At 40.7% G+C, this 27,270-nt stretch overlaps 1 protein-coding gene and 1 long non-coding RNA gene across 5 annotated transcripts in view; one reads left to right on the top strand and one right to left on the bottom strand.

The window, feature by feature from the left end:
- LOC139563863 (SAM and SH3 domain-containing protein 1-like) overlaps nucleotides 1–27,270 on the top strand; it is a 107,249-nt gene that overhangs the window by 4,264 nt on the left and 75,715 nt on the right. The gene's annotated exons all lie outside the window — the stretch shown is intronic.
- LOC139563865 (uncharacterized) lies at nucleotides 58–26,260 on the bottom strand. 2 transcript variants are annotated; one of them, XR_011672658.1, is made up of 6 exons: nucleotides 26,165–26,260; nucleotides 2,324–2,380; nucleotides 1,701–2,000; nucleotides 1,472–1,517; nucleotides 1,177–1,279; nucleotides 58–788 (listed from the first exon to the last, which is right to left on the bottom strand). It is a non-coding gene; the product is annotated as an uncharacterized lncRNA (long non-coding RNA). The 2 variants fall into 2 exon arrangements; XR_011672657.1 differs by having other exon boundaries at nucleotides 58–785.

Below are 27,270 nucleotides of genomic sequence, written 5' to 3'. Positions count from 1 at the left end.
CATAGTTGTTGTATCAACTTCAAGTCTGAATGGCATTAATGAAGCCTAATGATTGAGTAGAATATAATAACTGTATTGTGTCAAAGATGTAAGTCCTAAATACATGTACTGTAGTTATTACCACGCATGTGGTCCCCACATTGTAGCCTGTACATTGAGTATATTCACTGATCAAGTACTCTTCCTTGGCAAATAAAGGTGCGGTTCAGGTATGAATCTCTGTGAGACATTCTTTTTCAGTCATATCCAATACCAAGTGTATCAAACTCCATTCTTTGAATGATGCCGTGTCTGCATGTATGTATTACGATTATACACTTCAACAGTGTTTACCACTCCTGCTCCTGGGACATCAATGATTACACATTGTAACTATGCAATAGACTAGAAACATGATTCAAGTAAAGGCTGATTTGTGATTCATATATACAGAGGAGAAAGAAAAACTATGCATATCTAACTCCCTTCATCTGCATTAATAATACATCCATTATAATTATGATAATTGTAATTTTATAAGTACAAGTTCAATCTGTACTTCAATGCATTATAAAACGAGGAAGAAAGATGAGGTGGGCAGAGAGGTGTAGAAGGGGAAAGAGGTAAGAACAGAGGCAGACAGCATATGATTAATGAATTACAGTGCTTCTCTCAGTTCATCACAATTAGTGTCTCTAGCGGTGTCTCCTAACCAGCCTTGGGCTCCCAGTTGGCCCGAAGATTATCTTAAGAGTGGGTGAGGTGGCGATGACGGGACTGGCTTCCTCTCTCACATCAAAATATACCTGCTGACGAGGGAGAGCATGATTAAGCCTAAGTGGCTACAGAGTACTTTATGCTGAAAAACAGACACATGAGGACAAACAATAGCAGATAATGTCAATAGAATATACTGTATGTGATGCAGACACCTATCGGAGTGTACCTGAAACATTTAAATATAGAGGGCTATGTGTCTCACCACTTGGTTATTGCAAGGCTAACACCCAGGGAAATCATGACTTGGCAGCAACAGATAGTCCCGTGAAAATGTCTGAGTGTTTATTTGGTGTGAATCTGAAAATTAGCAGCTGACATCTTAAGTTTTTTTTAAATTACTGCATGTGAGACAGGTTCCATGTACAACAAGACAGGCAGAGAGGAAGAGAGAAAAATAACACAGAACAGTTTAATTACCTCTGGTTATGGACACTTGCCAGCAATAAAGCTTCCACGGCCTGTTCCTCGGACAGTAAACTTCTGGCAATATCTACATTTTCCACCCCTTGATCAGCTCGCACTCCGAAGTAAAGAAAATGGCTTATTTTTTTGTAGATATGAAAACAATAACTGAGATATGACCATTCAATCTAAAGCAGCAGATGTCATTTTCAGGATCTGTCAATACAGCACAGAAAGCTTAACACCAGACTGATATTGTGGTTGTTCATTAGGTGATGGAAAATATGCAATATGTATATAAAATATTTACCTTCCTTGAAAATCCATCTATACCACCAAAGATGACAATGTTGTATCTTGAAAAAAAAGCATTGGAATTAAAAGTGAAATGTTTTACCTATTAACCCTCTCCATTATTTATGTATTACCAGTTGATGAAGAACGACTCTGATTTCATACATTGAAAATTAGTCTACGAATAAGTAAGAATAATAAAGTTAACTTCTTAGATTTGATGGAGACATTATACATCTTAGTACCTTATCAATTTATGATTTGTATCAATGTGGACGAGAGACTGGAGCAGGGAGTATTTTTGCCGAGCAATGCAACGAAGCTGGATCATTCTGGCAATGATACCTGCACCATCTACACGCTGCAAAGACTCCCTAACTCTTCTCCGTTGTACACGATGACCCGTTGTTCTGAGACTTCCTTTGACCATCTTAAAGCCCGCATGGGGCATCCTTGCCTTAATGGGGCTGACTTTCTGGTCTAACTCTTCATCTGACATATCAGAATAGCATTCCTTGACAGACATATTGTGTTCTTTCATCCTTCTGTAAGAAAAGCTAACCGTTACATGGTCATGGAATATGGTTATATATCGACTATGAAACAAATAGGACATGGCCTGCTTATGCGTTGCCATGAAAGAAAGTTAGATTAATTCAAATGTAAAATGGCGAGAACAGGCATTAGGTAGCTAATGCTTTTGGTTAGCTTGAGAATAATAATTGCATGATTTATCATTCTACGGTATGCATGCATGTATGTATGTATGTATGTATGTATGTATGTAATATAGTAGAATGTTATGAACCGACACTGAATCGTAGGAGCTGTGTAAAAGTTGGACGGAAGAACGCCCAGTGCTGCTTACCTGAGATGCCATCCTCACACAGTCCTTCGTAGGTGTCCGCTAGGACTTCCTTTGTGTCTGGGGAAAAAAGTTGCTTTCAGAACAATTATTTTTGATTGAAAATAAAAAGTTTTGCTCTCGACAAAAAGACACACATGTACCTCCATAGCAAATAACAATTTGCCTGTGAATAACCAGACCTTCATACAAACTTGCTATGCATAATTCTTGATGCACAACCGAAGGTGCTATCAAATCAAAGTTTATTTGTCACGTGTGCCAAATACAACAGGTGTAGACTTTACAGTGAAATGCTTACTTACAGGCTCTAACCAATGGTGCGGAAAAAATAAGTGTGTGTGTGTAGGTAAGTAAAGAAATAAAACAACAGTAAAAAGACATTTGAAAAAAGAGTAGCAAGGCTATATACAGACACCTGTTAGTCAGGCTTATTGAGGTAGTATGTACATGTAGGTATCGTTAAAGTGACTATGCATATATGATGAACAGAGAGTAGCAGAAGTGTAAAAAGAGGGGTTGGCGGGTGGTGGGACACAATGCAGATAGCCCGGTTAGCCAATGTGCGGGAGCACTGGTTGGTCGGGCCAATTTAGGTAGTATGTACATGAATGATGTATAGTTAAAGTGACTATGCATATAAGATAAACAGAGAGTAGCAGTGCCTTGCGGTCGGAGGCCGAGCAATTGCCGTACCAGGCAGTGATGCAACCGGTTAAGATGCTCTCGATGTTGAAGCTGTAGAAACTTTTGAGGATCTCAGGACCCATGCCAAATCTTTTTAGTTTCCTGAGGGGGAATAGGCTTTGTCGTTCCCTCTTCACGACTGTCTTGGTGTGTTTGGACCATTCTAGTTTGTTGTTGATGTGGACACCAAGGAATTTGAAGCTCTCAACCTGCTCCACTACAGCCCCGTCGATGAGAATGGGGACGTGCTCGGTGCTCCTTTTCCTGTAGTCCACAATCATCTCCTTAGTCTTGGTTACATTGAGGGATAGGTTGTTATTCTGGCACCACCTGGCCAGGTCTCTGACCTCCTCCCTATAGGCTGTCTCGTTGGCAGATGTGTTGCTACCTACCCTCACCACCTGGGGGCGGCCTGTCAGGAAGTCCAGGATCCAGTTGCAGAGGGAGGTGTTTAGTCCCAGGATCCTTAGCTTGGTGATGAGCTTTGAGGGTACTATGGTGTTGAACGCTGAGCTGTAGTCAATGAACAGCATTCTCACATAGGTGTTCCTTTTGTCCAGGTGGGAAAGGGCAGTGTGGAGTCAATAGAGATTGCATCATCTGTGGATCTGTTTGGGCGGTAAGCAAATTGGGTTTCTAGGGTTTCAGGGATAATGGTGTTGATGTGAGCCATTACCAGCCTTTCAAAGCACTTCATGGCTACGGACGTGAGTGCTACGGGTCTGTAGTCATTTAGGCAGGTTGCCTTAGTCCCTGTGCCCAAGAACACAATGGTGGTTTGCTTGAAGCATGTTGGTATTACAGACTCAATCAGGGACATGTTGAAAATGTCAGTGAAGACACCTGCCAGTTGGTCAGCACATGCCCGGAGCTCACGTCCTGGTAATCCGTCTGGCCCCGCAGCCTTGTGTATATTGACCTGTTTAAAGGTCGTACTCACGTCGGCTACGGAGAGCGTGATCACACAGTCGTCCGGAACAGCTGATGCTCTCATGCATGCCTCAGTGTTGCTTGCCTCGAAGCGAGCATAGAAGTGATTTAGCTCGTCTGGGAGGCTCGTGTCACTGGGCAGCTTGCGGCTGTGCTTTCCTTTGTAGTCTGTAATAGTTTGCAAGCTCTGCCACATCCGACGAGCGTCGGAGCCGGTGTAGTATGATTCAATCTTAGCCCTGTATTGGGATGTTTGCCCTGTGGGGTGTTTGGAGAATATCGTGTGAGTCCTGCTTGTTGTTGTTGTTGAAGAAATCTTTGTCTAATCCGAGGTGAGTGATCGCTGTCCTGATATCCAGAAGCTCTTTTCTTCCGTAAGATACGGTTGCAGAAACATTATGTACAAAATAATTTACAAATATCGCGGGAAAAAACATAATAGCACAATTGGTTAGGAGACCGTAAAACGGCGGCCATCTCCTCCGGCGCCATTTTGTCAGTGTTTATTGCCATATCCTGCCAGCACGCCCACAAGCGAGCCACTCAGGCGCAGAATGGTGCGTGGAAGAGGGCGAGGAACGAGATGGGAGTAACAACAATTTGTTGCAAGTTGGGGAGGGGGGCTAAAAGCTGAACAATAGACTATTCAACCTTTACTAAAGAATAGTCTAATAGCCGAGCTAGGTGTGAAAAGCCCCACCTATCACAGAACAGATTCGCCCTAATGACCAAGGGGTAGCTTGCTACTCAATGTAATAAAGTAATGACTTTTCAAATAACTTACACGTTATGTTGGCTGACAATTTGTTAGCTACGCTGTCCTTACAAACCACATAGCATTTCATTACAGCAGTATGTACCGGTATGTTAGCTAGCTACCTAACATTAGAAATTATACATCGAACTTGCCAGTATATTAAATATAGGCTAACTAACTACCCAATGTTTATTGACTTGATTATTCTTGTCATTCTTAGCTTAGCTAAATGGTATAGTCGTTGTGCATTCTCAATGGACATTCAGGTGCTTTCGTAAATTCATTCTGGCTATCTACTCCGATTTCAGAGGACTCTCTTCTGAGTGTACCAGAGCTAAGACTAATGAATTTATGAGCGCTCAACACCGGTTGAATATGGCCGGTGTCAGTAAACATTGGCAAAAAAGCGTAATTAAATTGTTTCCAGCAGCACAGTTAGTCACCAATGCTCTGGTTAACACAAACCGCCCAAACAGCTCTGCTAGGGTGAGTAAAATGGTCAGAGTGGTCTCATTTGTGTCTGGAAGTAGCTAGCCAATGTTAGCTTGGGTGCTTGACTGCCGTTGTAAGGCCAGAACGCTCAAATCAACCCTACTCCTTGGCCCGAAAGTCCAGTGTGCGCTCCGAGAGCGAAAGGGTCTGAATTTACTAGTGATGGGTCGTTCGCGAACGAATCGGCTCTAAGAGCTGGCTCTTGTAGGTGAACGTTGGGAGCCGGCTCGCATATCAGAAGAGCCGAATTTATATAAAATAATTAAGATATTAATAATCAAAAGATTTAAATGAGTAGAATTAACTAATTCAAAGAATGGAAAAAAAGTATTATAATAATATAGGCCTAAAGTGCACACACATTAGTTCTGACTGTCTGCTCAGACTAACAGCCTCACCTGTTGTTCCTGTCAATCAGACATGCGGTGTCAACCAAGGAACCAAAGATACGTGAGGGAGGGCCGAGCCAACTCACTTAGTCACACACTTAGCAGCCGAGGAGAGAGAGAAAGGACAGCTGTGAAAACAACAGCTGGAAAAGGAGTCGGAAGCACGGTAGCATTTGGATACTTTTTAATAATGCAGACAATGTTATAGCACAGTGTAGAATTTGCCAAAACAAAATCTCATATAAAGCCAGTTCTACGCACAACCTACACCGGCAGATGCGAACTGTGCACCCAACTGTGACGCTAGCCGTAGCGGAGCTTCGAGAAACTAGCCGGCCTGCTAGTGATAGTGGTGGAGCCAGCATCTCGTATCCACTCAGTCAAGAAGGCGACCCACAGCAACGCAGTCTTCTATGGACCAGTTTATGCCAACGTCTGTAGCAAAACAAGGCCAAATTGATATTGCATTGGCTAAAATGATTCCCACCGATTTCCAGCCATTTTCGATCATGGAGGACAGAGGTTTAAGAAATTATAGCAATTGTCTAAATTCAATGTACACAATTCCAAACAGGAAAACACTTTCAAAATCACGTATTCCACAACTGTACGAGAACACACAGGCTTCAGTGCGGGAAAGAGACCAAAAAGCTACTGCAGTTTGCATTATCACTGACTGCTGGACATCAAGGGTAACCACTTCTTACATGTCACTTCATTGAAGATTTTTCGATGTCTAGCTGTCTTCTGGACTGCTTGGAGTTCAGTGGCAGACACACCTCAGAGAACTTGACAGAGGAACTGTTGAGAGTGGCCAGAGAATGGCAAGTAGATGGAAAAGTGGTCTGTTGTGTTAGCGACAATGCAGCTAACATAACCAAAGCCATGAAAATTTGAAAATGGACCCATCATCCATGTCTTGCCCACACAATCAACCTGATTGTAAGAGATGCTCTGAAGGTGATGAAGCCTACTGTGGACGAAGTGAAAGCAGCTGTGGAATACTTCCACAGCAGCACAATAGGTGCTGAAAAACTAAAGTGTACACAACACCAGATGGGGATGCTTGAGCTGAGGCCTAATCAAGACTGCACTACAAGGTGGAATTCAACATTTTATATGTGGAAGCGGTTTCTTGAGTCAAAGAATGCCATCATCTCTACCCTAGCCATTGTCAATGCACCTGTTGATGCTCTGACCCAAGAGGAATGGGAGGTGGCGGAGGAGGTGTAGAGTCCTGGAACCCTTTGAGCAGGTCACTGTGGAGATCAGTGGAGAGAGGTACAGTAAGCAGTTATTACTACATCATTATTTAATCCAGTATTATATATGTATATGAGCAGTAGATGAGAATGTAGTATCAGTAGACAAAACATGAACCTGAACTAATAAGTTACTGTTCTCTCTCTTCAGCTCTGTGACAGCCTCAAAAATGATACTCCTGTGTGAGGGTCTGCAGCGAATCACAGCCACCTGCCAGAGAGAAGAGACTCTGCATAGTGGCCACATCTGTTCCCTCTGAGAGGGTCTTCTCAAAAACGGGACAAATAATTACTGAGAGAAGAAACCAGACACAATTAAACATACATATTTATATAATGAGTACGAGTTTGGGCTGGCTAAAATTATTTAAATATTAAAACATTTAACCACTCACTAAAGCTTCAATTATAGAAAAGTTATACTTAAACCCAAACTGATTCTCTAGTTGATTAGTAAGAATGGCTCAGTTCTTATTCCAGATTAGTTTTCAATTTAAATGATTATACAAAATTCTTGTCACCAACAGAATGTTATGTATATGAGGCACACAACCATCTCAGCTCTGCAGATTTTGCTGCAAAGAGACACAATCACGAGATCACTTATTCTGCGTATTGTGCCTTCTGAAAGTAATTTATACCTAGGGCTGTGGCGGTCACAATTTTGTCAGCCGGTGATTGTCAAGCAAATAACTGTCGGTCTCGGTAATTGACTGTTTTAATTAACACACACATTTAGCATCTCCTGGCTTCCACACACAGCCTACAAGCCACTGATGCAGAACTTTTGGAACATCCTACATTTTAAAAAGTCTAATAAATCCATGTAATATAGCCTACACCTTCACAATAAATCCATTATTTATTTTAGATAGGTCTAAAGAAACATGATATGAAGGAAATGTGGTCTATTTCAGAAGAACAAAATAGCATACTCTGAGTACCCCATAATGTCAAAGTGGAATTATGTTTAATTAGAAATGAAATGTTTAAATGTCTTGAGTCAATAAGTATTCAACCCCTTTGTTATGGCAAAGGTGCTTAACAAGTCACATAATAAGTTGCATGGACTCAGTCTGTGTGCAATAATAATGACTATCTTCTCTGTACCCCACATACAATTATCTGTGAGGTCCCTCAGTCGAGCAGTGAATTTCAAACACAGATTCAACCACATAGACCAGGGAGGTTTTCTAATGCCTCGCAAAGAAGGGCACCTTTTGGAAAATAAAAAAGCAGACATTCAATATCCCCTTTGAGCATGGTGTTACACTTTCGATGGTGTATCAATACACCCAGTCACTACAAAGATACAGGCGTCCTTCCTAACTCAGTTGCCGAAGAGGAACGAAATTGCTCAGTGATTTCACCATGAGGCCAATGCTGACTTTAAAGCAGTTAGTTTAATGTCTGTGATAGGAGAACTGAGGATGGATCAACAACATTGTAGTTACTCCACAATACTCACCTAAGTGACAGAGTGATAAGTAGGAAGCCTGTACAGAATAAACATATTTCAAAACATGCATCTTGTTTGCAATAAGGCACTAAACTAATACTGAAAAAAACGTGGCAAAGCAATGAACCTTTTGTCCTGAATACAAAGTGTTATGTTTGGGGCAAATCCAGCACAACACATTACAGAGTAGAACTCTCCATATTTTCATGCATAGTGGTAGCTGCATCATGTTATCATGAGTACGCTTGTAATCGTTAAGGACAGGAGTTTTTCAGGATTAAAAAGAAACTGAATGTAGCTAAGCACAGGTAAAATCCTAGAGGAAAACCAGGTTGTCTACTTTCCACCAGACATTGGGAGATTAATTCCTGAGTGTCCGAGTTACATTTTTGACTTAAATCTGCGTGAAAATCTGCTTGAAAATCTATGGCAAGACTTGAAAATGGCTGTCTTGCAATGACCAACAATCAACTTGACAGAGCTTGAAGAATCTTAAAAAGAATGGACAAATATTGTACAATCCAAGTTTGCAAAGCTCTTAGTTTGGGGTCACTTAGAAACGTCCTTGTTTTTCAAAGAAAAACACATTTTTTTGTCCATTAAAATAACAGAAAATTGATCAGAAATACAGTGTAGACATTTACAACATTAACAATGACTATTGTAGCTGCAAGTGGCTGATTTTGTACGCCTATGTAGATATTCCATAAAAATACAGAGGCCCATTATCAGCAACCATCACTCCTGTGTTCCAATGGCACGCTGTGTTAGCTAATCCATGTTTATCATTTTAAAAGGCTAATTGATTATTAGAAAACCCTTTTGCAATTATGTTAGCACAGCTGAAACTGTTGTTCTGATTAAAGAAGCAATAAAACTGGCTTTCTTTATACTAGTTGAGTATCTGGAGCATCAGCATTTGTGGGTTCGATTACAGGCTCAGAATGGCAAGAAACAAATACCTTTCTTCAGAAACTCGTCAGTCTATTCTTATTCTGAGAAATGAAGGCTATTCCATGTGAGAAATTGCCAAGAAACTGAAGATCTTGTACAACGCTGTGTACTTACTCCCTTCACAGAACAGCGCAAACTGTCTCTTACCAGAATAGAAAGAGGAGTGTGAGGCCCCGGTGCACAACTGAGCAAGAGGACAAGTACATTAGAGTATCTAGTTTGAGAAACAGACGCCTCACAAGTCCTCAACTGGCAGCTTCATTAAATAGAACCCGCAAAACACCAGTCTCAACGTCAACAGCGAAGAGGTGACTCCGGGATGCTGGCCTTCTAGGCAGAGTTCCTCTGTCCAGTGTCTGTGTTCTTTTGCCCATCTTCATTTTTTATTTTTATTGGCCAGTCTGAGATATGGCTTTTTCTTTGCAGCTCTGCCTAGAAGGCCAGCATCTCTGAGTCGCCTCTTCACATGACAGTCTAATGTACTTGTCCTCTTGCGCAGTTGTGCACCGTCCCACTCCTCTTTCTATTCTGGTTAGAGCCAGTTTGCGTTGTTCTGTGAAGGGAGTAGTAGGTGTAACATTCAGGTGTAACACCACACAACAATTAAAGGGCTGTGAATAGTTTCTGAAGGCACTGTACAAAATGTTAATGACAGATTGAGGCTACAAACTGCTTACTGCAGTGGGGCACTCTGACGGAAGCACGTGTGTATGGAAGCACATGCAAACTGATTTAGAGTTATCTGACAAAGTATATATTTTTTTGTCCTTTAGTTTGTGTTGGCAACACAAACTTAATTGGGAAGAAGGATTTTTGACATGGTTTTTACATTTTTATTACAAACAATTTGAGAAAATCATGATGGCCATTTTAGGCCCGTTTTAGACCTATACATGCCTCCTGTAACACCCTATGATCTGTGAACCGTACATGATACAGACAACATCTTGGTTCTTAATACTCCTTATAGTGTGCTCTTTAATATGGAGTATGTCAAGATTCTGAAGTAGTTTTTCATATTAATATCTCAAAAGTACCCTTTTTTTGGTTTTGCTTATTTTTAGACATTGGTTGTAACAATATACTCTTCAAACATCACATTTCCAGAGTGGTGCTCTCTGGTACTTTTAATGATATGACACATTTTATACATCACTAACCAATCACAGCCCTGCTTTAGGATTGCAAATGTGATGTACTTGTAGAGTATATTGTTCCAAACAATGTTTTTCCTAGCCGCTGTGCTTCTACACCTGCATTGCTTGCTGTTTGGGGTTTTAGGCCAGGTTTCTGTACAGCACTTCGAGATATTAGCTGATGTACGAAGGGCTATATAAAATAAACTTGATTTGATTTAAAATGAACAAATTCAAAAAGGGTTATTTTGAGAGATTCATATAAATGTGAACATTTGTGTTTCAGAATCTAGATGTACTCCATATGTTAGAGCACACTGTAAGGAGTATAATTACACCAAGATGCTGCCTATCATGGATGGGTCATAGATCATATGGTCTTGCAGGAGGCATGTATAGGTCTACAAAGCACATAAAATGGCCACTTTCATCATGTTTTTCAAATAAATGGTTTGTGATACAAATAATGTCTAACATCTTTGCAATGAAATTTCTATTTGAGAATGTGTGGGCTACGCTGGCGTGGAGTTGCTGCACAGATGGTTTAGTCAGCCCGATCATTGGCAGAGTTGATAGATTCCATAGAGGGTTTTAAAATGAGACGTTAAATAGAGGAGCAAAACAGGAAAATAGTGGAGAAATAGAGGCAGAAGAATAGGGACCAGAGGTCATGTCAACAAGATGTCTGCCATAATCACAGCAATTGTGGTTTACTAGGTAGGCCTGATTTGATGCTACCCTAACTTATTTGGTCTCTGATAACCTTTATTCCTAGGAATCTGGCATTGTTTGCTCTTTCGTATCTGTCTGCTGATGTCAGACGGCTAACTGGTACTTGGAAAAGGACACAGCCACAGAGAGATTGATCCATGTTCTGATTACAGCATTTTGGAACAGAGTCCTTTCGTGTCAGCAGTTTAATTTGGGGATTCCTCGGGAAACCAGTACAAAAGACCAGGGTATTCCATTAAGTTAGTTGATGCAGTTATAGGCTACAGGCCAGTTAGAATGACCATTGCTTTCCACAACCAGAGAAAGAACCATCAAATTAAAATGCTGTGAATCGTAGAATTACATTAATTATAATGCTATTGACGGGGATGTGTTGGGGATAATGGGATCAATCAGAACTGTCTAGTCAAAATAATAATACATGTTATTAGACTTCAGCATGGTAACAGCTGGTGTTTGTGTAAAAAAAATCTGCATTGTTATTACATAGGCTTGTAATTAGATCTATTACTATCTGACAGCATTATAAAGTCCATGCTGCTGTTTTTGATGTCCTAATTTGATCAATGAAAAATGGATCTGTTTTCTGTAATTCCCAACCGTTGGCTTGTTCCGATGTGTTCAATAGCAGCATAGCACAATCAATCCTAACTGAGCCCTGTAACTTGGTGCCTGTCTACTCTCCAAATGGCACCCTATTCCCTATATAGTGCACTAATTTTGATCAGAGCCCTATGGGCCATGGTCAAAATTTGTGCACTATAAAGGGAATAGGATGCCATTTGGAATGCGAACTGTTCTGTTCTGTTCTGCAGCCATTGGTCACTTCACATGTCCAGGCAGCCAACCTATTATTGACTGTTGGAGGGAAAACAATTAATACGATTAAATAACCTTGTAAATGACCTAACTACTGCCCGGTGTCTGGAATGGACAATGTGTCTTAAAGAAAATGACGAGCTTTAAAGAGGCTATTAAAATATAGCTGTAATCGCGGTCCAAATAATACGACCGCAGCCTCGGGTTCCACTTTCTCACAGTGCAGTTAATCTGTGTAGAAATACTTTTGTTTAGCTTTTTATCATTCTTTTGACAAAGACAAGACTTTGAGAACTAAGAGCTCATGTAAATATAGCCCGTGCAGTTCGTTTTAGCTGATATTTGCAATAAAGCGACCTTGTTGATGAAGTTTACCTGATTTCATTCCATCTACTCCATTCAAACCTTTAGTTCTCTACATGCAGGCAGGCATGGTAGAGAACCTGGTGTTTTGTTGGGGTTTTGTGAGGACTTAACAGTGTACATAATGAGGTTTATCAGAATTAATTGACATGGAAATATTTGCTGTTTGTCATTCCAATGTGAGGCTGTTTGTCCCACCAGACCTCTAGCCCAGAACCCCTGTCTGCTGCCCTGGACTGGTACTCTGGCACATTCTTAGAACAGAATGGCTAACAACAGTTCTACCATCGAATTGGAATGAGTTCTATAAATTCTAAAGCCTTCCTCCAGAAGGGTAGGGCTGTTTTGGCCTTGAGGCTCTCGAGGACAAACAGAACCAGCAGGCTCTTTTTAGACATTTTGGCCCGAGATAGTCTGGCTGAATAGGACCTCACAAACACACAGTGCTATAGAAATCGACAGACAGATGTCTTTGTTACAAAACAAATACAGGATTAAATGTTTTTTGTTGTTGTCTTGTTTAAAATGCATGTGTTTCTTAAGACAGGTGTTGGCTACTGGGTTCTACTGTGCTATATGTGAGAGCCTTTGCAGCAATGGGGATATCCATTATCAGATACAAATGTAAAGAGTTGTGCATGTTTAAATGAAGACGTATCTGACCAAATGTGAACTTGCTTCCATAACTTCTCATGGGAATCTCATAGAACTTGCGCCTCTGTCAAATTGTGTGTCATAACAGTTATTTCCAAATTTTCCCACTGCTTCTAACACAAGTTTGTACCCTCTGTACCCCCCTACCAGTAGGCCTTTAGCCTGCCAGACATTTATAATGTAGCCTACCTCTGTACCTCCCTACTAGTAGACGTATAGCCTGCCAGACATAATGTAGCCTACCTCTGTACCTCCCTACCAGTAGGCCTATAGCCTGCCAGACATAATGTAGCCTACCTCTGTACCTCCCTACCAGTAGGCCTATAGCCTGCCAGACATAATGTAGCCTACCTCTGTACCTCCCTACCAGTAGGCCTATAGCCTGCCATACCTCCCTACCAGTAGGCCTATAGCCTGCCATAGATAATGCAGCCTACCTCTGTACCTCCCTACCAGTAGGCCTATAGCCTGCCAGACATAATGTAGCCTACCTCTGTACCTCCCTACCAGTAGGCCTATAGTCTGCCATAGATAATGCAGCCTAACTCTATTGATTGTCTGTAGTGTTTTAGTGACGGAAGGACCCATGGCTGAACAGCAGCCTTTAGACTTTCTGCCAGACCAACCAATGCACCTGCTCTGATCGAGCTGCTCGCGACAAAAAGCCATTCCTGTGTTTCTCATGTTGCGCTACATGTACATAACATGTAACCATGGCAACGCAGACAGACAGTATGTGCGCGTGTGTCCAGTGTATAGCCAGAAGGCTACCTCCCATCACAGTGCATTAGTCAGTCTGTATACAAGTCATACCTGGCCTTGTGCTTTTATGGTTTTGGGCCTGTTTTTGATGATTATTCGTCATGCCACCAATCACATCTTGTTCAGGTACAGGCCCTCCTGCAGGGATAACGCCCCCCCCCCCCCCCCCCATTCTTTTCCAGAGTTTTTTTAGTTGAGGTGAATCAGTGCATTTTTAATGTCACTTATTGGCACAGTCCCACTAGATTGTACGGTACTGACTAGCCTCTCTGGAGGTAGGCTACCAAAGATGTCGTCTGTTACAGTCCCACATGATACACAGTCCCACACAATACACAAACTGCACTATCAACTGAGCAGATGTAGAACAAGGGATTGCAATCACAGAGTAGATAGAGGAATTATATTCACTGCTTAGTAGTGCTGAGCGATTTACTGTTTTTTGAGGTCGGTCTGGTTAGATTACAAATGCATTATGTAGGTTGAATGCTGTAACAACACAGAATAAAACAATACAATACAAGATAGTAGTGTCTGCCTATTAATGCTTATCACTTAACCATCATTTATTCACTTTACTTTAATGAAATATACAAGTTGTGTAGTGGGCAGTAGTATTTTATGTGAATATACAGTATATTATATATACATCACATGCAACTTGTAATAAGACAAAGGTAATTCATTTTATGGGCTAATTGCTTAATCTGATTCCATAAAATAAATAGCAATATGTAAGAACACTATAGTTGAGTTACAGTAATAGAACACTGGTTGAGTTACAGTAATAGAACACTGGTTGAGTTACAGTAATAGAACACTATAGTTACAGTAATAGAACACTATAGTTACAGTAATAGAACACTATAGTTACAGTAATAGAACACTATAGTTACAGTAATAGAACACTGGTTGAGTTACAGTAATAGAACACTGGTTGAGTTACAGTAATAGAACACTGGTTGAGTTACAGTAATAGAACACTATAGTTACAGTAATAGAACACTGGTTGAGTTACAGTAATAGAACACTGGTTGAGTTACAGTAATAGAACACTATAGTTACAGTAATAGAACACTATAGTTACAGTAATAGAACACTATAGTTACAGTAATAGAACACTGGTTGAGTTACAGTAATAGAACACTGGTTGAGTTACAGTAATAGAACACTGGTTGAGTTACAGTAATAGAACACTATAGTTACAGTAATAGAACACTTTAGTTACAGTAATAGAACACTGGTTGAGTTACAGTAATATAACACTGGTTGAGTTACAGTAATAGAACACTATAGTTACAGTAATAGAACACTATAGTTACAGTAATAGAACACTATAGTTACAGTAATAGAACACTGGTTGAGTTACAGTAATATAACACTATGGTTGAGTTACAGTAATAGAACACTATGGTTGAGTTACAGTAATAGAACACTATAGTTACAGTAATGGAACACTATGGTTGAGTTACAGTAATAGAACACTATAGTTACAGTAATGGAACACTGGTTGAGTTACAGTAGTAGAACACTGGTTGAGTTACAGTAATAGAACACTATGGTTGAGTTACAGTAATAGAACACTATAGTTACAGTAATAGAACACTATGGTTGATTTACAGTAATAGAACACTATGGTTGATTTACAGTAATAGAACACTATACACTATGGTTACAGTAATAGAACACTATAGTTGAGTTACAGTAATAGAACACTATAGTTACAGTAATAGAACACTATGGTTGATTTACAGTAATAGAACACTATAAACTATGGTTACAGTAATAAAACACTGGTTGAGTTACAGTAGTAGAACACTATGGTTGAGTTACAGTAATAGAACACTATAGTTACAGTAATAGAACACTTTAGTTACAGTAATAGAACACTATAGTTACAGCAATAGAACACTATAGTTGAGTTACAGTAATAGAACACTATGGTTGAGTTACAGTAATAGAACACTATAGTTACAGTAATGGAACACTGGTTGAGTTACAGTAGTAGAACACTGGTTGAGTTACAGTAATAGAACACTATGGTTGAGTTACAGTAATAGAACACTATAGTTACAGTAATAGAACACTATGGTTGATTTACAGTAATAGAACACTATGGTTGATTTACAGTAATAGAACACTATACACTATGGTTACAGTAATAGAACACTATAGTTGAGTTACAGTAATAGAACACTATAGTTACAGTAATAGAACACTATGGTTGATTTACAGTAATAGAACACTATAAACTATGGTTACAGTAATAGAACACTGGTTGAGTTACAGTAATATAACACTTTAGTTACAGTAATAGAACACTATAGTTACTGTGGTTGAGTTACAGTAGTATAACACTGTGGTTGAGTTACAGTAGTATAACACTGTGGTTACAGTAGTATACCACTATGGTTGAGTTACAGTAATATAACCCCATAGTTGAGTTACAGTAATAGAACACTGGACAAGTAGGCGAGCAATGGATTATGGTAATTGCAGTTAATTACCATGTTTTCTGCACTAAACTATGAAGAATATTCTCCTGTTGGAAATTACAATTCTACTACATTGTACAGCTTGGGCTTTATCTAATTTATCTGTAGAGAAACTGCATTGAGCTCACAGAAAAATACAGAACGAAATGGTTTTTCAAATAATTCTAACCGAAGTCGGTCAATTATTTGTACAAAAATCTAAATGTAGCTTAATGGCTGAGCACTAGTCTTCTATTGAACAACATCAGCCTAAGGGCAAAAGTAGTGCACTAAGTAGAAAATAGGTTGCCTAGGTGCTTGACCCAAAGGAAGCTTAACCGCATTTACCAAATGTCACAAGCCTCTTCTTCATACAGCAAAGAATATTAAAATCCCATTCAGGAAAATCTGCAGGTAGGACACCGTTTCCTCCTAAACCCTGGTGATATTTAAAATATACACCCTCAGTCTCTATATCTAGAGGCACCCCTAAAAGCATTCAGAGGAATTCCATCTCCCATTAAAGACCAACCTCTTAGTGCACTTCTCCTTTCTCAATTCAATGTCCTATGAGTGAATGGCAGTAGTCTAGCTTTTCTTCCTCCCTGATTTATATGTGTTGGGGAAGATTGTTCTAAAGGCCTGGTTAGTATTGTTCCACCGTTTAAGAAACACCCACAGACAGGGAACAGGCTGGGAAGTGTATCACATTAGATTAATACAATTATCATTTGAAAAGTTGTATTTTCTTGGCCCTCTTAAACAGCAAATATATATATGTTTTTACATCGGACGGTACAGAACAAAATCATTTCAATCACAAATGAAAGAAATTGAGTTATAATCAAGCAAACATTGTTTAAGCTTTTATATATCTAAAAACCCACATGCACATTCTCCATTCTGAGTGCCTTCAGAAAGTATTCACACCTCTTGACTATTTCTACATGTTGTTACAAAGTGGGATTAACATGGATTAAATGGTCTTTTTTGTTGTTGTCAACTATCAACACTAAATATTCTGTCAAAGTGGAAAAATAATTCTAACATTTGTTAAAAAAATAAAAAATAAAAATAATAAAAACAACTCTTGATTAGATAAATATTCAACCCCCTGAGTCAATACGTGTTAGAATCAACTTTGGCAGTGATTGTTGATCATTGCTAGACAATCATTTTTAAGTCTTGCCATAGATTTTCAAGCTTTTAATAAAAAATAAAAAAAAGTCTCTCAACCTTAACTAGGCGACTCGTGAACATTCAATATCGTCTTGGTAAGAAAATCCAGTGTATATTTGGCCTTGTGTTTTAGGTTATTGTCCAGCTGAAAGGTGAATTTGTCTTCGTGTCTGTTGGAAAGCAGACTGAATCAGGTTTTCCTCTAGGATTTTTCCTGTGCTTCGCTCTCTTCCATTTTTCCCCCTATAAAGCTTTCTAGTCCTTGCCGACAAGCATACTCATAATATGATGCAGCAACCAACATGCTTGAAAATTTGGAAACATTAAGTGGTTCTCAGTGATGTGTTGGATTTGCCCCAAATATAACACTTTGTATTCTAACAGGATGCATGTTTTGGAATATTTTTATTCTGTACAGGCTTCCTCCTTTTCACTCTGTCATTTAGATTAGCATTGTGGAGTAACTACAATCCACCCAGTTTTCTCCTATCAGCCATTAAACTCTGGAACTGTTTTAAAATCCCCATTGGCCTCGTGGTGAAATCCCAGAGCGGTTCCCTTCCTCTCAGCAGCTGAGTTAGATAAGACACCTGTGTATTTTGTAGTGACTGGGTGTATTGATACACCATCCAAATGACTTCACTATGCTCAAAGGGATATTGAATATCTGCTTCTTTTGGGGGGGGGGGGGGGGTGTTGTTAAGGAGTGTGAATCCTTTCTGTATATACCTTCATAGTCTGTTCAATGCACAGATATAGATCAGTGACTTGTGATTCTTAGTCTTGCATAATGTAAGTTGAGTTCTGTCAGCATCTGGAAATATGCCCAGTTAAAATATCATTTGCGTTCCTTGGGCATCTCTGAATGTAGCTGTGTAGTAATACACCATGTCATGTAGCATTAAGCAATATGCTCCGACACAACGGCTTGGAAGGACAACCTCTGCTGGTTCTGTGGTCCGTTTTCCTTACTGTATCTCTTGGCATAAGGTCAGGATTCAAACAAACACTGGAAGTCAGTTGCAGTGTAGACGTTTATCAAAGGGGATTTTTTGCTTGAGCCCACATCCGCTGCAGTAACAGTAAATGTGATCTCCGTAAACGTCCTGAAAAATTGTCTTAAAATTGTCTGGGAAAATATCTCTCTCTGTGTGCAGGTCATTAATCTGCATTGGATTGAATCCCAAGGTATGCCTATCATAAAGCCTTGACGTGGGTGTTTGGGTCTGCAGCGCAGTAAGTTTCCTGCCGGGTCTCTGACGCAGCAGTCCTCCATAGGAATGAATGGAGTTCTACAATAGTTTAGGACAAAAATGACATGTTTTTAAGTCGTTGTTGTTGTTGTTGTAGTGACAGTAACATAACATTCCAACAGATACAGTAAGGGAAAATAACCAAAGAACCAGCAGAGGTAGTCCTTCCAAGACAATACTTTAAGGAAAATGTTTTTATATATATTTATATTTTTTATATTCAGCTCACATAATATCATTTAAAAGTATGCATTAAAGTGTCTGTAATAGAACAAACGTGTAGAAAACGAATGTAGACATTAATACATATTTTACAATGGAAGTGTACCTCAATACAGCCCCCTGTCAGTCATCCGACACCATCAGTGCAATAAATCCTTTTCCTTTTATTTTAATTACTAGCCCTGTACATTAACAGCTATAAGTAGACCTACTATATAATATTGTAAAGACAAATATGTTAATGCATATTTCTGTCTGACGAGTACACTGGAGGTCAGGTTTTGAAGTGAACTACGCATTATGAATATAATTCCGGTCTCCTCTTGACTGTAATCCTCTTTCTGCATCTGCTCATCTGATAGTGTAGTTTGTGTATTGTGAGACTGTACCCGTCTGGCAAACAGATAAGTCTTGATACATTAATTTAACAGCAAAAATAGTGCACAATGTAGGTAATGGGGTGCAACCTTGCCATGCAGCCTCTGTGTGATGGTGTTTGAGGCCTGCTACAATGACTTTCTGTGTAATGGTGTCTGAGGCCTGCTACAATGACCTTGGTCAAGTTCCAACTACTCACTAATAATGGAGTCTCTCTTCCCCTCTCTTCTCTTCCCCTCTTCTCTTTCTCTCTCCTTCTTCCCTCCAGAGATATATTTATTAGGTTTGAGATGGGCCGTTTTAGCAGGGTTAGAGAGTGGATATAGTAGAGTGTTTTCAGTCAGTGGAGCAGAAAGCAGCCTCTAATACAGCTAGGGGCCATACTGCAGATCAAGCACCATTACTGGAATCCAGTCTGCACTCATCCGTTTCCACACATTAGTCTTGTTTTCATTTATTTATACTATGTATATTTCATAAGGTATTGAATTATTGGGGGGAGTTGAATCTTGGCGTGTATTTGTTTTATACTGAATAAGCTAAATAGAAGCCGGTATGTAAGCATCATTGTTTAAGTGGATAGATGAGTCATGAAATCTTTTTTTTTTTTTTTACATGAACTAACATGACACTGAAACTCTTCTATCTTGTCCAGTAGTCAATTCCACGGTATCAGAGTGATGCGGAGACTGATTTGTCATGTTAAAATGTAGGCCTATGTCAAAGCAAAACCAATGATTGCAAAGTTATCCGTAACTCTATACACAAGGACAACTTTTAACAATTTCCCACTGAACCTTTCACAAAAACACATTTACTTGAACAGTGCAGATGCAAATTGTGGTTACAGAATGATTTGTGATCGTGCCTTTGATTTATTTCTATATATATATTTTTAAACCTATACAATACAAACGGCCGGTCTGGTCAGTGGGTGCACCCGCCCTGAGAGGCCGGCCAGGCCTGCCCCCGGCCCAAATAGATTTTCCAAGGGCGAGAGAAACCAGGGCATGGAAGCGAGTGCACCCATAACTACCAAGACCAGCAGACACACCGCTCACAGCATGCAACTACCCTTAACTACCAGGACCAGCAGACACACCACTCACAGCATGCAACTACCCTTAACTACCAGGACCAGCAGACACACCACTCACAGCATGAAACTACCCATAACTACCAGGACCAGCAGACACACCGCTCACAGCATGAAACTACCCATAACTACCAGGACCAGCAGACACACCGCTCACAGCATACAACTACCCATAACTACCAGGACCAGCAGACACACCGCTCACAGCATGAAACTACCCATAACTACCAGGACCAGCAGACACACCGCTCACAGCATGAAACTACCCACAACTACCAGGACCAGCAGACACACCGCTCACAGCATGAAACTACCCTTAACTACCAGGACCAGCAGACACACCGCTCACAGCATGAAACTACCCATAACTACCAGGACCAGCAGACACACCGCTCACAGCATGAAACTACCCATAACTACCAGGACCAGCAGACACACCGCTCACAGCATGAAACTACCCATAACTACCAGGACCAGCAGACACACCGCTCACAGCATGAAACTACCCATAACTACCAGGACCAGCAGACACACCGCTCACAGCATGAAACTATCCATAACTACCAGGACCAGCAGACACACCACTCACAGCATGCAACTACCCTTAACTACCAGGACCAGCAGACACACCGCTCACAGCATGAAACTACCCATAACTACCAGGACCAGCAGACACATCGCTCACAGCATGAAACTACCCTTAACTACCAGAACCAGCAGACACACCGCTCACAGCATGAAACTACCCTTAACTACCAGGACCAGCAGACACACCGCTCACAGCATGAAACTACCCTTAACTACCAGGACCAGCAGACACACCACTCACAGCATGCAACTACCCATAACTACCAGGACCAGCAGACACACCGCTCACAGCATGAAACTACCCATAACTACCAGGACCAGCAGACACACCGCTCACAGCATGAAACTACCCTTAACTACCAGGACCAGCAGACACACCGCTCACAGCATGAAACTACCCTTAACTACCAGGACCAGCAGACACACCACTCACAGCATGCAACTACCCATAACTACCAGGACCAGCAGACACACCGCTCACAGCATGAAACTACCCTTAACTACCAGGACCAGCAGACACACCGCTCACAGCATGAAACTACCCTTAACTACCAGGACCAGCAGACACACCACTCACAGCATGCAACTACCCATAACTACCAGGACCAGCAGACACACCGCTCACAGCATGAAACTACCCATAACTACCAGGACCAGCAGACACACCGCTCACAGCATGAAACTACCCTTAACTACCAGGACCAGCAGACACACCGCTCACAGCATGAAACTACCCATAACTACCAGGACCAGCAGACACACCGCTCACAGCATGCAACTACCCATAACTACCAGGACCAGCAGACACACCACTCACAGCATGCAACTACCCTTAACTACCAGGACCAGCAGACACACCACTCACAGCATGAAACTACCCATAACTACCAGGACCAGCAGACACACCGCTCACAGCATGAAACTACCCATAACTACCAGGACCAGCAGACACACCGCTCACAGCATGCAACTACCCATAACTACCAGGACCAGCAGACACACCGCTCACAGCATGAAACTACCCATAACTACCAGGACCAGCAGACACACCGCTCACAGCATGCAACTACCCATAACTACCAGGACCAGCAGACACACCGCTCACAGCATGAAACTACCCATAACTACCAGGACCAGCAGACACACCGCTCACAGCATGAAACTACCCATAACTACTAGGACCAGCAGACACACCGCTCACAGCATGAAACTACCCATAACTACCAGGACCAGCAGACACACCGCTCACAGCATGCAACTACCCATAACTACCAGGACCAGCAGACACACCGCTCACAGCATGAAACTACCCATAACTACCAGGACCAGCAGACACACCGCTCACAGCATGAAACTACCCATAACTACTAGGACCAGCAGACACACCGCTCACAGCATGCAACTACCCATAACTACCAGGACCAGCAGACACACCGCTCACAGCATGAATCCAAACCACAAAAAATAAATGGTGAAACACAAAACATGCAATAATCCCATCCCCACCCTCACCCCTGATTGGAGGACCGCAAAAATGTATACTGTACATTTGTGTATATAATTATTCCAACACTCCTCAATTTCACCCTTCAGACAGCCACAGATCAATCCACCTTTCCAAATAAATCATCATTCTACCATTTTTTTTATCACAATACATCCCCTCATTCTCCCATGTCTCACTAGGGACTTGAACCTCCCCATCTGCAACATTTCTGTCCAAATGTCCCCCAAAATAAACAGTTTATCCAAGAGCACAATGATATTTTCTGTTAAATGACTGGTCCTTCAAGTCCCCCAGCAATACAGTTTACATGTCCAACCTCACCCTGATATTATGGCATAACAACCATACCTGGACCTGACTCCAAAAACAAGCCAGCAATGGAGTGTGTCAAAAGAGATGCTCTATTGATTCTGGTTCTGCAAGACGGTCTGCACCGGTCTGACTGTTGAATATCCCAAATACTGAGCAATCTTTTTGTAGCTAGAGTTTTATATAATAGTTTAAATTGAAAATAACATTTATGCATCATTTGTTTTGAATTTCAGATCATAAACCTGGTGCCATGGTATTGGGACACCGCAATCTGTTTAATTTATGCGGAATAGTTGTCAACCCTCTTGATCGTAAGTGAAATTGACACGTTTTACGATTTAATATTAGTCATTTATGATTTTTATTTGGTGGCAGACAAACTAATTCATTCCTTTCTCTTAATTAAGTAATTGCCTTTTCCATTTTTGTGGCAGCGCTGCAATGAGTTGGTTATAATTTTGTATTGAGCATACATCTCCACACACCTGAATTAATTGGTTGTATGACAATTTTACCGTCGTTGTTTACAATGTAATTCATAAACGTGAAACCTTATACATTCTCCAAGAAAATTGGTTTATCCTCTATCAGTACGTTGGAGTTTAGTCACATTATAGCTTCATTTAAAAATGATACTTTTTGAACAGGGTTCCATTGTCAATCCACCATAAAATGGATCGTTTTTCATCTGTATAACAGCAAGCGCCCCCTTTTTAAACATTTGGATATGCCTCTTAGTAGCCTACTGGAAAACCAGTTTGGATTTAGATTCTGTATAATAGAAGCTTAATGCCTTAATATTTAGTAGTTCTAGCCCTCAACTCATATTCATTATACAAATATACCTGTTTAACTTTATCTGGTTTTTCCTTCCAAATAAAATATTTTTTTGCTCACAACATGAAAAAAACTTTCTCCTGAATAGATAAGTAAAGTGTGATGTCACTAAATAATGAATCAGTGTAATTTTCCCTTAGATCGACAGGTGTTTCCCTTTTTCATGGTTTCAAGATCCTAGCTATTTTGTTAAGTTTTCTGTCTGTTTTTTGCAAGATCAGGCAACTTTTCAGGAACGTGTACACCACCAAGCACATCAACTGCACCCTCCACCCATTTAATTGGAAAACCACATAGTTATTTAACGAGTTAGTCTTTGAGACCCAATCTGTCATGTAGTACACTTGTCATTTTATTTACATTTTACCTTTATTTAACTAGGCAAGTCAGTTAAGAACAAATTCTTATTTTCAATGACGGCCTAGGAACAGTGGGTTAACTGCCTTGTTCAGGGGCAGAACGACAGATTTTTACCTTGTCAGCTCGGGGATTCGATCTTTCGGTTACTAGTCCAACGCTCTAACCACTAGGCTACCTGCCGCCCCAACATTACTGTTAGGTTTTAATTCTGATGTGCCATTTCTGTTACCAAACTTTGCATGAGGTATGAAGTAAAACAAATATATAATAATTGTGGATATTGTTAAAAGTAGTCCTTGTGCATAGAGTTGTATGTTATTATTTATTTTTTTTACTTTGCAATCATGGTTTTTGTTTTCACATTTTTAAGTGAAAAATCTGAGTCAGCATCACTCTGTTACCATGGAATTGCCCTTAAGGTCACACCAGTTTCTGTTCAAGCCCCTGTGAAGATGTTGATTTTAGAATGTAATTAACTTCTGAGTCGTCTCTGTATGCATCTTTGTATTCTTCAGGTTACCCTCCAAAGGATAATTCTGATTATACTGTTATCGTGTGTGGTGTACTATATCGGTGGAAATGGAAATTGTGAAAGTGGAAATTAACACTCACACTTGAGTCAATGATAGTGTTTTAGCACCCAATATTTCAGTTACTGTGTGCTGTTATCAGTTTGACTTGGACTGAAATAGGTACCGGTGCTCTTTTTGGGTGCCTGTACTGTTTACATTTAAGTTGCAGGAGCTCCACAATACTTTTAAGCTAATATTCTATAAGAGGGTCAAGAGCTCAAGCAGGAGAACATGTGAGGTGCCGGAACTCAGCTCTGGTGAGATCCTGCCCAAGTCAAACACTGGCTGGTATCCTCTGATGACGACAGTGTTTTGTAGAAAGCACATGGGGATGTCATGGCAAATGGAAATTGTGAGTGGAGCTAGGCTACCCTATATTTACAGATGTGTTCAGGGGCTAGCACAAAGTATTAGCCTCTAACTACTACTAGTCATATGAAGGCTCTTTTAGTAATTGTTTTTCTTCCAAAAAATATATTTTTTTAATATATACTCCCCAGTTCAACAACAAAGCATCACCGATTCTGAGGTGAATCCCAATTAAATAACTGTGTTTCCCTTTTGGCTTGGATTTGCCTCGGAGATTTGTCCACTTTGATTTGCGATGTAGATTTATGAACTATAACGTCTGTTTTGTATAGTGCCTTTAGTTTTGTCGGTTCTGAAAAATAGGTCACGTTGGGTTTATAGCCAATACATTAAATATCACAGGAGGCTGCTGATTCATAGCCTGGTTCCTCTCTAGGTTTCTTCCTAGGTTTTGGCCTTTCTAGGGAGTTTTTCCTAGCCACCGTGCTTCTACACCTGCATTACTAGCTGTTTGGGGTTTTAGGCTGGGTGTCTGTACAGCACTTCGAGATATTAGCTGATGTACGAAGGGCTATATAAAATAAAATTGAATTGAAAAAAAAAAATTGAAATTGGAGGAAGGCTCACAATAATGTCTGGAATGGAGTGAATGGAATGGTATCAAACACACGGAAACCATGGAAACCATGTGTTTTGAGTTTGATTACAACTCCTTTCAGTCCTTCCCAGCCATCACTATGAACCCGTCTTATGAATGTAACATGTACCAGGAGAGCTTTCTTTCTAGTGGCGTTGTGACTCGAACACAATGGAACATCATCTCTGTCTTCTCTGATGCGTTGCCCCAGGCACAGTTTACATTGAGATTGGAAAGTACGACAGACACGGTAAAAAGTAATACTGTATAGCCTAAACATGAATCGACGGATCTGTCAAATGCTGTATGGTATAGCGCTAATAACCCTGTTTTTGTAATTCGGTGCATTCGCGTTTAGCTTGCCTGAGGCACTGGGTGGGAGAAGTTAGCATATTTTAGACAACCCCATTGGCCCTAATGTGTAAACTCTGCCAAGGGCACTGGGCAAGCGGAAACTACTCTCTACCGGAGCTAGAGCAACTGTGGGAAGATAATATTGTCATTAGATTGGGGGCTATTTCACCATAGCCCCTTTCTTGATACACTGCTAAGCAGTCTCCAATCCTTTGTGCATTTTGGGCAAGTAAAAGAGCGCAGCAAGACACGGATACTGTATATGTGTAAATATAGTGCCGGATTTGGCTGTGAGCTAGTGAATGGATAAGAGAGACATGTTGAGTGAAGATGTAATACAGCCAAGCAGATGCTTCAGAATGTTACTTACTGTCTAGGAGATTATCTCTGTGTTGCTAATCCCATCTGTGTGATATGCTGGCACTTTTAGTCTGTTCCACTGCAGGGCATACAGTATGGATTAAATCTCTATGCCACTGTGTTAATCTTTGATTCTCTGAACTTTAAACTTTGCACATTGACTGTCCATTTTATTTAACCAATGACAGTTTACACTGACATTGGTTAAATACAGAGTACTGTATGTTTGCCTGACTTGCCTAGTGAAATAAAGGTAAAAACATTTTTTGTTGTTGAGTTGAACAATATCTCAATATCTTCTCCAGCTAATTCCATCAGTCCCAATTTGCTGTCAGAGGCTCCCCCACACACAGAGCCATAGTGTCTTGGATAGATCAGATCTGAACAGGTCGTTGGGACTAGAGGGTCGTTGGATGGATCTTAAAACGGGCGCTCGGTCATAATTGTGTAGCTGGTCTTGCCTACTTGAATGGACTGAGAGGGTCTGTCAACATGACTGGAGGTGCTTCCAAGACCAGCTTTCATGCTGTAATAACATCACTCCGACAGCCTCGGGCACCACATGGCCAATTACACAAGCTGAAAGCAAAAGGTCAGAGATCCCTTGTGCACAAAATGCATCATATTATTGTGACCTACTTTAACGTTCTTCCGGAGCTGCGTCTGAAATGGCTTCCTATTCCCTATATAGTGCACTACTTTTGACCAGAGTCATATGGGCCTTCGTCAAAAGTAGTGCACTATATAGGAAATATGGTACTGTTTTGGACACACCCCTTCTGCTCTTTTAGTCTACACATCCTTCTCCAAACAGCTGGAACACTCTGACGCTTCGTCCATGTTTTGAATTGACCATGACAAGTCGTATGACACTTGCTGGATACAGCAGGGTAGATCCACGTGTAATGAACTGTAAGCTGAGGCTAGGCTGTAGGCTGAGGCTAGGCTGTAGGCTGATAGGCTGTAGGCTGAGGCTAGGCTGTAGGCTGTAGGCTGTAGGCTGTAGGCTGCGCCTTACAATGTGTGTGTTTATCTATTGGGTCCATTCTGACATGCGTACTAAGCAATATGTTGGCTATTCATAGTTGCAAAATTAAATAGAAATACTGGAATGCA

This window comes from Salvelinus alpinus, chromosome 34 (genome assembly GCF_045679555.1).
Source record: "Salvelinus alpinus chromosome 34, SLU_Salpinus.1, whole genome shotgun sequence".
Classification (NCBI taxonomy): domain Eukaryota; kingdom Metazoa; phylum Chordata; class Actinopteri; order Salmoniformes; family Salmonidae; genus Salvelinus; species Salvelinus alpinus.
This window is presented reverse-complemented; position numbering and strand designations above follow the sequence as displayed.